The sequence below is a fragment of the Engraulis encrasicolus genome, chromosome 22 (assembly GCF_034702125.1).
Source record: "Engraulis encrasicolus isolate BLACKSEA-1 chromosome 22, IST_EnEncr_1.0, whole genome shotgun sequence".
In the NCBI taxonomy this organism is placed as follows: Eukaryota; Metazoa; Chordata; class Actinopteri; order Clupeiformes; family Engraulidae; genus Engraulis; species Engraulis encrasicolus.
The window spans coordinates 15,700,088-15,716,453 of record NC_085878.1 but is presented as its reverse complement, the minus strand read 5'-3'; the positions used below and the strand labels follow the sequence as shown (position 1 = coordinate 15,716,453).

The 16,366-nt window shown below is 40.2% G+C and overlaps 1 protein-coding gene across 3 annotated transcripts in view; it reads right to left on the bottom strand.

The window, feature by feature from the left end:
• LOC134439225 (zinc finger protein 609-like) overlaps positions 1 to 11,524 on the bottom strand; it is a 108,377-nt gene extending 96,853 nt beyond the window's left edge. For 2 of the 3 annotated variants that reach the window (XM_063189120.1, XM_063189118.1), the window contains exon 1: positions 11,090 to 11,524. The gene's annotated coding sequence lies outside the window, so the exon portion shown is untranslated. Of the gene's footprint in view, positions 1 to 8,148; positions 8,284 to 11,089 lie in introns of all 3 variants that reach the window. The other variant, XM_063189119.1, reaches the window with a different exon arrangement.
• Between the last annotated feature and the right edge of the window lie 4,842 nt (positions 11,525 to 16,366).

The following is a 16,366-nucleotide window of genomic DNA, read 5'->3' as shown; positions in this document are numbered from 1 at the left end:
TAAATTTGTAATCAGATCAATTTTATCCCTATTGAGGTGTATATTTATATTCTGATTGAGTAGGCCATTTGTTCAGTTCCTAATCAAAATAAAAATGCACAGATAAAAATGACACTTCAATACATTTTAAACTATAATGAGGCTGTACACCCCTGTTTTTTTTTTGTTCAGATCTGTCAGCATACCCACAGCAAAATATGCAGCTTAGTCAGTCAGTCATCATATCAAAATTGTAAATTATATATAAATTGACAGTATTTCCTGAATGTAACATTGACACCCTGTAGACTTGCGTTGAAATGAAAATAGCTTATCCTCTGCTTTAGGGATTCTTATTAATGGAACCCAGTATTTTACCCTGCTGACCTCCAACGTAAAACAGGGGGAAAGCAGAGATGAATGGAGCCGGTTGTTGACATTACATACATCTGTCATCTAGAATGATAAGACTGCCAAGTAAGCAGGCTGAGCAGTGCTTCCTCCCGGTCATGTGTCTAACTCAATGAGGCTATTCATGAGGCTATTTATAAGTGAAATGTTTTTCAGCAGCCTAATTACATTACAATATTAAAAACTGCACCATGGAGAGCAGCATTCTTGACAGCAGTTTTTTTAGGGGTGGAAAGGCACATGAATGACAGTGATTCAAGGTTCAACACCAGGCTAGTCCTGCCGCTCCTAAGCAACCCACTCAGTGTGCTCATTTTGTTAAGCGCTTCTGGAAACTGCACCTTTAACCTTATTTTTCGCCAACCCCTTAACAGCTCTGTTCCGCTGCTCGGAGCAGCTGTAAATAAGTCCCATAAAGTGATCCACCATCCTCGCTCGGTGAGCACAAGGGCGGCAGAAGAAGCTGCCTCCTCAGCCGAGGGTTCGTGGCCCCTGACCCTCATCACAAGTTAATAATTAACACCAGGGGCAACTGCAACAGCACTGGGTCCTCCCCATCCCATCCGATTGCTCTAAAATACGTATGGGGATGGGAGGGTCAAATGGAATGGATGCACCAAACACCATTTTAGCAGATAAAAAGCCAGGAGAGATACAGAGCCAAGCTTGTCCAAAATCAATACCAATTCACAGGGCTTGTCAGTCTAATCCCATGAAATACAATACAGACTGAAAATGGTCGTGTATCACTTGATAAGGAAGTGTGGGTGGAATTGTGTGGGGATTTGAAAATTGAATGAACATGGATGAATGCACCATGTTAATCGCCTAAGCAACCTCTGATTCAACAGCATACACAGAGGGAAAAAAATAGTGAGAAACATAACATTTTAAAAATTCAATCTTTGTAAGACACACCGCTACACAGGCCGAGCACAGCATGCTTGTGTTTGCAAAGAACAAAGCAAGAAAAACAAACACATTATATTTTTGGCATTACATTACCCTGTCTGCTACCATTTAGCCTCAAACTTTCAAAAAAAATGCTCGGCTCAAGGCAGCTCTATTGCCACTGGCCCACTGAAGAGCTCTCTGAAGTGCTCTCTAGAAAAACAGACGATTAAGAAGCTATTTTCATAATCTGATTCCTTTCCAGGACCCTAGAGGGAATATGACCTCAATTTATTGAGGCGGGTGACCTAATCATTTGTCTTCACAACTCTCTGACATGCATTTCTCTGCCATTACCAGTCAAACACTGAATAATGACTGTGACCAGGAACGCGGAGGTGAACCGAATCTCTCTATTTTAGTGTGGTGTTCTTATCAGAAGACACCACCCCCATGGGAATGGAAGTCACGACCTGCCATTTGATCATGCCACACTGCACACCCTCCAATCACAGATGGCCAGCTTTAGAAAACGCGGTGGCAGGGGCTGGAACCCACAGCTGTCCTGTTTGCTTAAGTAAATAGTTGAGTGGGTCCAATTTATGCAACCAGCAGTTCCACAAAGGCAATTGGTAACTCAATCGGCAGTTGGCCTCCTGCTCTACCCCGCGCCAGGAAACGGCTATGTAAGCCCTTTGACAGCCCCCGAGAGAGGCACCCCGGCAGCAGGTTTTTCCAGCGGAGCAAAAAGATGGATCAGATTTTTCTCTCGACAATCCATCAGATGAACACTGTGCTTAAAAGCGGAATCATTCCGGGAAGCAGGCTCTGAGGAGCTCACTTTGCCCTTTTTTCCTCTCCTTTGTTTCATTCTCCCCAACACCAAGTGATTTCTTTTTTCTTTCAAAAATGGCTTAGTATTGAGTTGTGGTTTTTAGCTAATGGCCTGTGCATAACCCACCGTGCTGTAAGAGCAATCAGAGGGGGAAATATGTGGCAAAATCAATGCTATTGTAAAATCTATGAAAAAGGAAAACAGTGTGATACAAAATGGCTGGATGATGAACAAACAAGCAGTTTTTCTTCCTCTCCTGCCAGACAATCCTCGGTGGCATGGGCCACATTGCATCGCCCTCCCCCTAATTGGATTGTGCACAGAAATAGAAATGCATGAGGCTCGGCATGGCACTCCGACTGATGATGGGACTCCAGGGTTCGGTGACAGGGCAAAATACTCTCGCTGCCACTCAACAAAGCACCAGAGACCTTTGAAGCGCTACAGCTTCTGTCACCGTAAAATGCCATTCAGACATCAATCACCCTGATAAAACAGAAAGAAATGGATAGCGCAATAAGCTAGTAAATCTGCTCATGGGCATTTAGGCAGGGGTATTGTATGGACTATGAAAACAATAACAGAGAAAATAGAAAAAATGTTGCTTGTGTTCCCCTTTCAAGGAAATTACCATTGGTTGTGTATTGGCAAACAACGTCCCTTTACCACTAAGTATGTGAAAATGGCTCGATTCATATGCAAATATACCAGATCAATGTGTGAGCATTACAATTACAATGTCAATGCAAGGCTATGATGTAGCTGAATAAACTGAAGAAGTGTAGCCTAATCACAGGGAAGGGCTCTCACTGGTATCTTTCTCAATTTGCCAAGGAGATTTAACACCTCAAAGAGCAGCCCCAGCTCTCAACTTCAGTTCACTCCAGGCTTTCACCTTGAGTGACTGAGAGATCTGCAGAATGTGCTTTGCATATCTAGACTCCATTCACCATTAATCCTGCTGCAGAATGAGCTTTATCCCACAAGAATAAGTCTGAAACACGGGCAAATTTTACGAGCACCTTCCGTTATAATTCACTATGTTAACATCACGAATCTTTGAAAAATATACATTTCAAATTGAGACACAAAATCCTGAAAGTGCGATAAAAAAAAGAGTACGCTTACTGCAGCATTCATTTGCACCAAGACCACAGTGGCAGCTTTTCGGAGCATTCTGAAACATGTGATTTTCTACATGTAGTATGGATTCAGAAGATGTCTGACACGGGGGTAAAGAAGGTGGAAATATCTTGTTTGCGAGACAGATTTCAGATGAACTCATACACAAGGCCTAATTCCCAAGACATTGCTGACTTCGAGCAACATCATTTGCTGCCACAATGATGCAAGCCTTTTGGGAGCTTTCTTCCAATGAGCATATCTGATCATGATGTCCTACTACACCACATTAAATATGTGAACTGAGGAACTGTGCAACATGATGCAAACACCAGTTAAACAATGAAATGTCTTTGTTTTGAATAGTCTTTTTCTCCAACTGAGTCTTTCGCTACTAAGCCGCGAGCTCGGGTAAAAGGGTTGAGTGCATTCAGGCAATTTTATGATGTGACTTATCTAGATGCCAACAACCACATTTTCCCATCAACATTGACATCTTGACATGTGGTCCTTTTTATGTTTGCAGCCTTCACATTAAAAAAATCCACCTCTTGCAATTATGCGAGTCTAAGCTAAAGCCACAAACATTATGACTGCACCTGGAGAGCTGTGCTGATGAGCCTAATTATATCACATGTCCTCCTCATTGCAAGGACCATTTTTGCAAATGACAAATTACATGCACTAGCCGCAGAGTACAGGAGAGGCTGATGCCAAGAGGGGGACTGAATATCAGTGGTGTGACAGAGCCTTACCTTCCACAGTTCAAAGATTTCCCAAAGCAGTGTTATTTGCTATATTTGTCACAAGCTGTGTTAAGAGATAATGGCCTACTGTAATATTCTACTTTTCATAGGAGAATGTTAATGACCGAACAGTCCTAGACATCTGTACACGTCTCGGAAAAAACATTATTAAATCAATATTACTCAGTTAAAAACAAAGCAGTTGTTACATTTGGGGAAAATAACAGGCTGTTTCAAGCTGTGGATAGCCTGTAGAAATATAATACAAAATGAACTTCAAACCGATCATAGTCTGCAAAGCAGCACGTGTGACATTACACACCTGCACACAAATGGCAACAGATTAAAATGCTGCGAACTGCATGCCTTTTCAAAATCTCAAGTTCGCGGAAAACGGTCTGAAAATTCTACAGTCCATATTAGAATTGGGAAAGGCTTAGGGCCGCTCGATTATGAGAAAAATCAATATCATGATTATTTCAGTCAATATTGATATCACGATTTTTTAAAAATGTGTCTTTTAAAGACAAACAATTGTGCTTAACAATTCAGTATCTCCCTCCCTACAGCATTGCCAGTGGGTGGCTACAAAGAAACGCACAGTAGTGTTCTACACGAGTGTTGGATAGTAAGACTGCTATCTGTGCTCGCAATGGCTCAAGTGGAGGGGAATGCATTGCGCTTAGCGGAACCTAACTTACCTTTTGGCAGTATAGACAAATGTCAAATATATGGTTTCAATTCGATATTATGAAATTTGATATTGTTTGACAGCAGTATTGATATCAAAACATAAATTCGATATATTGCACAGCCTTAGAAAGGCTGCATATTCAGTTGGGGCATTGGGAAGCCAGGTTTTGCAGTTACGTGAAAGGACACAATGCTGTCTCTTAAGCTTAATTTACATTTCAGATATCCAAGGCAAGAAGCCCAAATTTCCATCCTACCAGTCGATGAGTCTCTTTCGCATGGGTCACATAGAAATAATGAGCCTAAAATGGGTCCTTAGATAGGCAACAGGATGGTGATCAGAATCAAAGAATCTTGTTTCAAGAAGTCTGTCAACTATGGAATTTGAAATGAAATGGGTAAACAATACGTAAAACATGTCACAGGTTTAAGTACACCAAATTGTCTTTACGTAACATTATAAATAGGGCTGGGACTCGATTACATTTTTTAATCGAATTAATCTATAGGCTTTGAAATTAATTAATCAAATTAATCGCATTTAAATATCTGACTTGTAAACAGTGAAAAGAATTTTTTTCACATGGATTTTGAATAATGACAATAAATAAGCTTAATCTAAAAATATTGTTCATTTTTAAAAGAAGAGAGAACTCTTCTCAATTTCAGCAGACTGTTCACCATGAGGCGAAATGCTGCCCTCCACACTGGTTTAAAATCGATTAAAATGAGTTATTTTTTTTAATCGCGTTAATTTTTGTGATTAATTAATCTAAATCAATGCATTAATGTCCCAGCCCTAATTATAAAGATAACAACCAGTGTCTTTGACATGGTACTTACTAACTACAGCAGACAACTTGAAAAAACTCCCGCACACCATTTCGCTGTTTTACTTTAATGAACGTTGTTTCTAGGGCTGTAACGATACACTCAACTCATGATTCGGTTTGTATCACGGTTTCTGACCTACGGTTCGATACACCCCACAATTTCACATTTGCCAATGTTATCAAACAAAATCATGAATAAAACTATGATAGATTGTAGGTAGAATAGGTTACAAGAGGCTAAGCTTACATATCATTTTTAAAAGTTTAAATATAATAATGATGATGATTTGAAGCTTGGAAGCACTATCACTTCATATCATGTGATAGTTTTCTGGACTGATGGGTGTCAAAACTTTGTAAGGGTGTATCACGATGTTGCCTCCTTGTATCACGATACAGTATCGTGAGTCTGTGTATCGCGATTTCTCGGTTCGATACAATATCGTTACAGCCCTAGTAGTTTCTGTACTAGACCTTCATCATGCAATCTCTTTGAGAAATGGTCAGTGTGCGGTGCAGTGTGCGGTGGTCGTTTCAAGTTGTCTGCTGAGTGACCCATGGGCCATGTCCGACGCACCTGCCAGCTGAGGTGTGTGAAAAAAATCCAAGTTTAACTTACTAACTACAGACAAACATTTACCTACATTTGGCTTCGTAAAACAGATTTTAATAACCACCTTAAAATACAGTGAAACCTTCGCCCTTGGAGCCTGGTATAACTAATGCATGCTATCTGTATGACTTGACGAATGCGTTCGCATACTTTGGCAACACATTAACGGACAAAAAGTGGATACTGCACACGTACCCTGCAGAAAGCCTATTCCAACCTTTAAGAAGTCTCTACGTCTATTTCTTGGGAAGCTTAGGTTACATAATCTGACATACTATCAGCTTGCAGATACCAGGAACCAATGACAGTACTTCTAGGCTAGATAAAACATGGTGTACAGACTTTGGCACCCATGTTTGCCAATGAACTGACAACTAAGAAAGTTCTGGTACTACTACAATCAAAGAGATCGTTAATTGAAGCTCTGACTCACAGCCTTTGGATGACAATAAACAGCAGACAGCTGTCTGCCAAACACCTATCTGCAAACTCAAACCTATCTGCAACAGCCCAGGGAAGCTGAGAACGACAAAGATGAGCTTAGCTCACCATCTGCATCGTATCACCACACACTGAAAAAAAAAAACAATGCCTGAACATTGCTTGGTTCCGAAACTAATTAAGCTTATTCTACATTCATTGACATGAAAAATGAATAACTGAAATACTGAAAAACTGATCTTGAGCTTGAATTGCAACGGATCTCACAATTGAGCTAAGCTTATATGACTTACTTAAATGCCTGGACACAATTGCTCTAAGCTATACAATTCTTAGTCAATGCTATGAGCTTCAAGAACCGAGACGGCACTTTCTTCACCAACCACAGCAATGACTGAGATGGCATTTCAAAAGGATCTGTTTGAATGAACAGGTATATGGATGGACCCCATTTATCTGACTGAAACCTATTATAGAAGAGCCATTTGTCAATCTCAGTTCTTTCAATGGATATTACATCAGGTATTAATTAAGTATTTAGCGTAGAGTAGAGTAGACTGTACTTGTGTACTGTCATAAGAGCAGCTCTACAGAAGGAGGTTATTCATAGTTCAACTAGACTATGACATGATGTACTCTAGGACAAGATATTTTTAAAGGAGAAACTCAATGTTCCTGCTCAAGCGATTGAATTATGTTTTAACCCAACATCAGAGTAGGTGCAGTTAATGTGCAGTTATTGTGCTGCAATCCGGCAGCCTTGTGAACTGCCTGAGTCACCACAAGGTTAGAGTGTGGCTGACTGAGGAATTCATTAGTCTTTTATACTGTGGATTTGAACTAAGCGGACCATTTTGTACACAGTTTTTGATTGAGCAGATCATCATTCAGACTGTTTAAGACTGTCTACCACTGTCTGATGTTTATAATGATTTATTCATGTCAGTGTTCTTGTGTTTCAGGCAATACCCAGCAGACACATAGGTCTGTCACTGGGCTACATCTTCAGGTGCTGAAAAGAGATCCAGGAAGAGTGAGACTGCCATGCACTGTGTGAAATCAAAGAACCTGATCCAGTAGGGGCACCGGAATGGCATGGAAATATAAAACGGCTGCCTGCATTCCAGAACCACACAGCAGTTCAGCACTACACTCTAGGCAAAAGTCCAAGATAGCACATCAAGGGGACATTATGCAACCGCTGAAAAAGCCCAAATCAGCTGGCTGGAGAGTGTTGAGAACAAAGACTGACTAAATATCGGGACAAAAGCCGATACTGTAACCATTAGGTCAAATTGTGATATGCAACAAATCTAGTATTAGGCTATAAAGGGCTTCAACTTTACTATGCAGCATCAGTGGCAGGCCAAGGTATTGGTAGACATTCTAATCCTCAATGCCCAATGGCGCCCAGCCACATTGTTCTAGCAACAGTTCATGATGGAAGAGGAACATGTGATTTTTGTTCTGTCAGATCACACAAATAACCAATTACTAGCAGTGTCTGGTACATTGATGGGAACCTCGTTGTGTTTCCTTGTTAGCCAGCAGCCCAATGTGAGCAATTAATTAAAAAAGGCTTACACAGTTCCAAAGTCTGTGGCCGCCTCTGCCTGCAGATGGTTTCTGGATGGACCATTTGGGGCTCAACTCATTCTGAAGACAATTTAAGCTTAAGCCCAGCCAGTCAACTGAAGAGAGGGTTATGTAGCAGGTGGGCTGCAATACAAAAAACAATCAGCAGATCCTATTTGAAACAATAGCACTACTACAAAAGAGAAAAAAATCAAATAGATTGCTGAAATCACATGCCAGATAGGCATCCATGCCAAGTAATTATTCTGCAACACACATAGGCTACTGACTCCACGACAAGCTAACATCTCTTGTAGCACATTTCATTCCAACAGCAACAATTATGGCCAACACAGGGCTATATAACCCCTGGCAGTGCTGTGGCATATCCTCTGTTCTCTACTTGTGTATACTCAACCATGAAGAAAGACCAAGATAGTCTACATAATGAACAGTGTTGTACTGCATGGCCGCACACAGTTACACCCCAAACTGTTTTTGTGTCGTTTCTTTTTAAGCATACACAGCAAGGATTTATGGGTATGAATACCAAAGTAGTTTATTCATACCAGTTACTCAAACTCCACAGGCATTCAGTGTTTTCCCTCAACACTAGGCTATTCCATGTTCCTAAAAATAAGCACCCTGCTTACAGTACGACACTCCTGATGAGTCAATAAGGCACATAGAAAGTGGCTGTCACTGTCAACAGTATGCTACTGACCAGGACTAATGTCAATTTAAAGAACACACATACAAATATGCACATTTAAAAGGACAAGAAAATACAGACGAGCTATACACCCAGTGATGAGTAAATACGGAGTGACTCATTCATCTTAAATGAAAGCAATCTCCGTCTCCTGTCGTCCAATTTCTTGTTAAAATGTGGTTTAGCACACTTTTCAAAATTGCCAATTATTCCATTCTGTCCACAACCAAAAACATCCGTCATGATATGAGACTACTCTGTGTAGACTATACGTAATGATGTCGACTGGCCTATGGCATGCAAACAACTAATTTATATAAATTGGGTGATCCCCAATTCCAAAATGAGAACCACTCTACTTAGCTAGGTCTACTTGTAGTTGCTCAGACTGCTACTCACAGAGGATCGACACATTTTTTCCTTTACAAAGGCCACTGGAACTGTTTTTGGAACTCCACAAGTAAATCCACAGGTTCTGACAAGGCAGTGCCCTTTACATATTTCAATCACCAACACCATGCAATGATGTCAGAACACCAGATATAACCCTTGGAGCAATACTTCATTCTACCCATTCTGTTACTACTACTTCTAAGAGGAGGCTTATGGCAGGGTGTTTAAACTGCATTTAATAGTGGATCTACCAGCTATATATAGAATTCTAGAGCTATGATATGTTTTGACATGCTTAAGCTTCTCCTTTCCTTCAGAAAATGAAACTTCGCCCGCAGAAAACGACAGTGTCAACTACAGCACCTGCATACTACATATGCAAAATGGAAAATCTCACAAGTGTCGTGGCATTTATTTCATGCGCAGCTATAGGTTGGATTGGACAAACATAATATCCCGTTTAAAAAGTCGCCGATGACAACTAGACAAATGAATGGGGTTGATCTCAGAGTTGAGGTAATCTGCAGGTCAATCAAGGCACGGTAGTTGGACAAGAGACTTATTTGTATTGTTGCATTGCAAACGTTATCTTATAAAAGGTTTCGTCAGGCAGCTGCTTACAATCTCAACTTCTTAAGTAAGGAAAAGTTGACTTGTGCTGGGTTCTCGGTGTATTGCACACATCAAAACACAAGTTCCCTTCAAGCTACTTGCAGTCAACAACATGGCTAACTAGTCATTTTGGCAAAGCTAGCAAGCGCCTGACTTGCTAGCAGCTAAAGTTTGTGCTTGTTCTGCAAAACCAAAGCAATACTTGTGCCTTCCGTGTGAGTCCAGTGCACTTTACAGTGATTGCCATACTGGATCATGTGCTTTTGCAAATAGTTAATCTGTCTTTTAGAGATCTCATCACCTCCCCAATTTCCCCGCTAAATAACGCTAGCATTCACATGCTCAGTTCTTTTTGACAAGGCCTGAAAACAAGTTCATTTGAGATGGCTAACGTGACATAGCGAGTGTAATGATCATTGTTACCAAGAAGCTTGGGTACTAAGATAAATCCAAATGAACAAATGCTATCGATAGTTGGCTCGAACTTCTGCCGAACACGATTCATTATCATACCAGATACTCATTATTTGAAGTGTCTTCACAACAGTTGGTAAACTGGCTCACAATGTGTTGTGAGCCCTAGGGCTATCCAACACATGTCCTGTAATGACCAAATAGCTAACGTTATTTAGCAAGCTAAAGTTAGCTTATTTGTAATGTGGTGTGTGAATACGGCGTGCCACAAGTGACTACGTGGACACCTGATGACATTGATGACTTACACTTGCATTATAATACACAAATGGCTTTCTTCGTAGACCATATACACGCGGTGAGAGGTTATACAATACAACCACCAACCTAGCTGGCTAACTACTACCATTAGCTGCCCTGCTACCCGTCTGGCTAACGTTATCAGACTAGCTGTCGGTGTCGACAATGCCTTCAGAGTCAATCAAACGAACATGTCATATGCTAAGTTTTGTCATTGCTCTTATCAAAACACCAGTCCCATGATTCACTTGTCATGGTATACTAGTGTACAATAAGTTATTGTTATTCAAATAAAAAATATATTGCTGAAATTATACATATAGCACGCTATAATCAACTTCAGGGGTCCTTAGACAAAGAGCTTAAGACTGTGCATGGACTCAAGCTGGCCAACTAGCAAAATAGCTAGCAGCTCGCTGGGAACTGGGTAGCTAACGTAAGATAGTAGTTAGGCAATGCTAGCGGGGTGGCTTGTCTTTCACATACCGTGAGCGAAAATCATCTTAATAAATCACTTACCCCACTTGCTAACCCCAATCCAACGACGTATTATGTACATTCCATAAATACAGAAAGTATATATGATCTTGAATTGTAAACACTCGTTGATAAAAACCAACACAATCCGTTGTACTCCCAAGGCATCCAGCAGCAGGAGAAAGGAAAGGCCAGCAATTCACTGGACTGCAGCCATCACACTTCAGGATCCCGTTTCAAAATCGAAATACCGGGTAGAATGAGCATATTCTCAAAATTCAAGTTTAGCGATCTTAATTTTCCCAACAGTAAATCCAATACCGAGACGATTTCCAAAACATGTTATTTCCTTTGGTTGCGTTTCCTCATATCTTCTTGATGACCGTGTATATCTTTCAGCACTAGAGATGGATACAATGTAACTAAGAGGCAGAGTGGAGTGCCACGAAATCCAGGAAAAGATTCCACTTGGATTGAACCGTTGAAGGAGAACGGCGGTAGGAAGAATCGGAACTGGAGTTCCAACAAACAGCCCATTCAAAAACAACGCGAGTTTGAGAAAAGCACGACTGGCCACAACAAACCAACTCATATTTTCCAAAACTGTGAATTCTGCCAGTCAAGGAAATTGTACAGACAATGGAAAAAAAAAAAAGAAGAAGAAGGGATGAAACGACCAACAACAACAACGATAGGCTAATAATAATAATAATAATAATAATAATAATAATAATAATAATAATAATAATAATAGCATCATTATTGTTATTGTTGTTATTATTATTATTATTATTATTATTATTATTATTATTATTATTATTATTCACTGGCCCCATATCAGCATGTGAGCCTTCCATACATGTTCCCTGATTTTGTAATAGCCTAATAATAATAATAATAATAATAATAATAATAATAATACACTTAAAAGAATCTTAACAGACATCCAGATCCTAATTTGAAAAGCACACTTTACAAATAGTCTACTGGACACACATGCAAAAGAGATGTTTTCCATTATTTAGTAGAAAAAAATGTGGATTATTTCAGAAAACTGAAAATGTAGCATGTGCAAAAGGATGTGAAGTGAACCCTTCAAGTAGCAGCTTTGTGGCTCCTCCCCTTGCACCAATTATTTCCTCTAAACGTATTCTAACCTCTACCCAGTCTCTCGCATCTGCTTATCGAGATTTTTGCCCTCTCCTCACTCAGCCAGGTGAGAAAGTATGGAGGGACATCTGGCATGTACCATCTTCTTCAGGTCTTTCCACAACATTTCAATAGGATTAAGGCATGAAGAGGGTAGTGACAGACCCCAGTCTATGGAGGAATATAATACCATCTCCAAAAGATGTCAGCTACATCCAACCACTGTAAGGCAAATCATTTAATAATGGAGGGCTTTCAACATGACAGCACCACTGCCCAGAAATGGACACCCATTCAGATTAAGGTCAACCACCACATAACCTCTACAGAGTTGCACACCTCTCTGGCAACATTTGAGACAATGGTGCATGCGGCTAAGATCAGATGACAAATCATTCATGGTAAGGTGGCAAGACTAATGCAAAGCTGCCCAATTCAACTTTGCTCGAAAGCACTTGGACAAACTGAGGCCTCCTGGGAGTCCATCCTCTGGACAGATGAATCTAAAGTAGAGTTGTTTGGTCACAATAAAACATGTTTGTCATGTTTGGAGAAAAGCCAACACTGCAAATGAAGAAAATAACCTTAGAGAAGACGTTTGGACGGAGTAATGGCTGCAAAAGGAGGAGCCACAAAGAGAAGGGTTAACAATGTTGCACACGTAAGATTTAGAGTTTTGTGAAATAGACAACCTTTGTTCAACATAATAATCGAAAAAAAAATAGTGTGTGAGTAGCCAGCATTGTAAAATGTGTTTTACACATTCGAATTTGAACATCTGTTAAATAAGGTTCTTTTAATGTTTTACACAATAGTGACCTTGTCTGACGGGTTCACTTACTTTCAACCAGCACTGTATATTTTCCTATGAATGGAATTCAAATGTACAGTGTTCTGCATTTAGGCTTTCAAACAGTTGTGTTTGTCTCTGTTACCAGCGGTAAAGAATTATCTCATTGAATCAAGTCTACAAAGAAAAGGCTACTCCATGACTGAAGGCAGTTCACGTAAAAAAGAGAAGAAAGATAATGAACCTCCTTGCAGGCTATAGTTTCAAGTCAGTTTTTCCCAGTCCTTTGAGTGATACTATCTTGTAGATTAGAGTGTCCCTATCTGAAAGACGAGTGTTAAAATGAGGCATAACCTCTTTAACCCACTCGGTCCAGAGGAGACCGGATTTTTTCATATACTCAGATGTCATCTTCTTTCCATGGAGATGAGCATTTTAAATTGGCAAGCAACCACAGAGGCATTGTAGGAAGATTTTACAAGCAGATGTGTCATGCCATTTGTCATGTATTACCAGAGACAACCTCTGCTGTTTACTTGCTTCAAGTGAAGTGCCAATAGGAGATTTTTTTCCCCTTTACTGTTGGTTGCCCTAGCAACATGAATATGATAATGTTGGCTTTGACGTGACAGAGAGAAATCCTCTCAATAACAAACAGATACAACAGGAACAGGGTGGCTGGGGGAAAACTGAATTAATGGGATCACTTTCGCACAGCGATGGCAGCCAGCAAAGCTGTCTTCCACCTTCCTGTTTCCTTTATAAATTCATGCTCGCGGCTAGCACTGGCACCCACAAGGAAACAACTCACATATAAAAGTTAAATAACAGACATTGCAGTGGCAGAGTCCACAGAGGATTCTGTAGCTTTGAGGCATCAAATTGAATGGTATGTTAAATCAGCTTAGTTCAGGCCCATTTGCTCTGTCAGACACATATATCTTTCATTTATGAAGGGGGGTATAAAATGACAGATATCATTTCTCTGTGATATTTCCTATCCTTGTCAGACACAATCCAGAGCAAGTATTTCAGAGCCAACTGACAGATTAACAACCCAGTCTCTAAAACACATAGATGCAAAAGGGGATATTTCAATGCTGCCACTGTGAAGTGGCACATTTTAGTTGCTACAGTAACTCATGAGTACCGCACTTTGCACTTGCAACTTGTGCTCATTCGGATGCATACAATTGAATTGCTCTTTAGGCAGCACAGCAATTGGACAGAGCTTCTAATGATTTTTGCAACATGTTCTCTGATGCGATCCAAAGCTTTCTTGGCTTAGTTTTTTTTTTTTTAAATCTGGTTTTGGCTGCAGCCACCAAGAGTCTGCAATGGCCAGAGATGTCCTTGTCTTGATGTCATAAAATGAACGACTTGCATAATTTTATCTAGATTGTTTATACATGTGGAAAAAGTAGCCGCTTTAAAATTTAATGACACAGGAAATCTGGTAACCAAGCACACAATCCCATTTAAACATATGCAGAATGAACTTCTACATCTGTGAAGGTTCTTACAACATCTTCCGCTGTCTGACAGATGTATTCAGTATTTAGTTCAAGCTCTACAGTCTTATAAATGAAGGCTGTTTTTTCATAGTCATCCTCTGAGGACAAAGGAAGGGAATTGAGTCATGGATTTGGGTAACAAACTGTCCGCTCCATCGGAGTGTTAGCTTGTTTATATGCAAAAATGAATCTAAATTATATAGTTTTTTCCACTGTACTGCCATATTTTAAGTGAGATTGATTTAATCCCCTGTAAATTGTTTCAAAAAAGAAAGCTCAACATAACTACCCAATGTGTAGAAGAGAGGAGGCATATGAAGAAAGTGAACTCAATGACTTGCCAAACATTCTGGCACAATCAAAGCTTCCGAGTCCACATGAAGTTTCCAGCACCACTAAATCCTAATTTCTCCAATCTCAATTTTTGGATAAAAGATTGACAGTGTGCAGCCAATTTGATTTTGAAACTTGCTACAGCTGACCTCCAACAGACATTACATTGACCGGGCAATTGCAATGTTTGGAAATCTCAGAAACAACCAACCTACTATCTACTCCATATCACACTTTACATAAAATGCAGCAGCTCTCCATTCATAGTCATGATCTCCAAGGACTGTTGGTGTTTCAAACATCCCCAATTGTTTTTTCTTCTTCAAAAAGGGTAATAGGGAATTCTCAAGTCTACATTCTATCTACTCATCCCCACAGGAAGTCAGTATTCCACTCGCTCTCCTACTTCACAATACATGTCTGTGTGTGAGTTTGCCTCTGCCAGAAGTACAGTTCTTTGCACCCTTCCTTTTCTAGAGTCGAAAGCAGAATGCCAGAGTAACAACAGAGAGCATTTTTTTCCTTGACGGAGAAGGGGGTTTGCCTGCTAGGAAACTGCTAATTGAGAACAGGAAGACCTGCTGCTCGCATTCCATCCATGAGACTTCATTCACTTTCTGAAAAAGCCCACCATCGGACCCAGCCCTTGAGCTTGCTCTTTTAAATGCAAACACAACTCCCAAAGATAATTAGATCCTTTTCCCATTCGAGTCACTTCTTTAATAGTCTACATGGTGTTTGTTTAGACAGAGACAGAGATGCACCGTGTTTAAATGACCCAATACGGCACATTTACACGTGCACATAACTCCATTCGCCCTCATTTGTATAGAGGAACTAACAAGACAGATGCTACCATTTATGAGCATTGTTGTTGATGAATTCCCTCCATCTTAGGAACAGGGACTAAAGGTATATGGCTCCCATGTGGTGGTTTTTCCTGTCTCGGTTTGGGTCTTGGAAGTGCTGTTTATTTGGAACATGAATAGCTCTGAACAGGAGGCGTATGCACTAATTAAAGACTAGAGGAGATTGAATGCAGTACTGTATGCAACACTGAGGAAGGAAGTGTCAGTGATCATGACACAATTTGAAATCTTTATGTTAAGACCTTAAATCGTAATGATAAACAACCCTATAAAACCAGACCTTTCTGTTTAATAGTCCAAGAAAAAGCCTTGACAGTCTCTTAAAACTCCACATCGTTTAGAAGTGAAAATAAGTCCATTCTGCAGCCTTGAAATATATGTACACGTCAAGACCAGTGTTGTTGACTCTGCAGCGAAATTGCCTCTGTGACAACTGGAGAGTTTGCTCTGCCTCGTTTTAGAGAAATCCGTTTTTTGACAGGCACTGAAGGCAAAATAACAAGTGGAACCAAACAGCCCTTGAGAGCATTCGGTTCTTAGTCAGCACCTTCATGCTCACATTTTACATCACTTCAGGGATATCTCCCTGTAACCTTTCCAAGGTAATGAAAATCACTCAAGTCTTGTGACTAGCGAAGGATGGAACGCTTGCAGCATTCTCAGA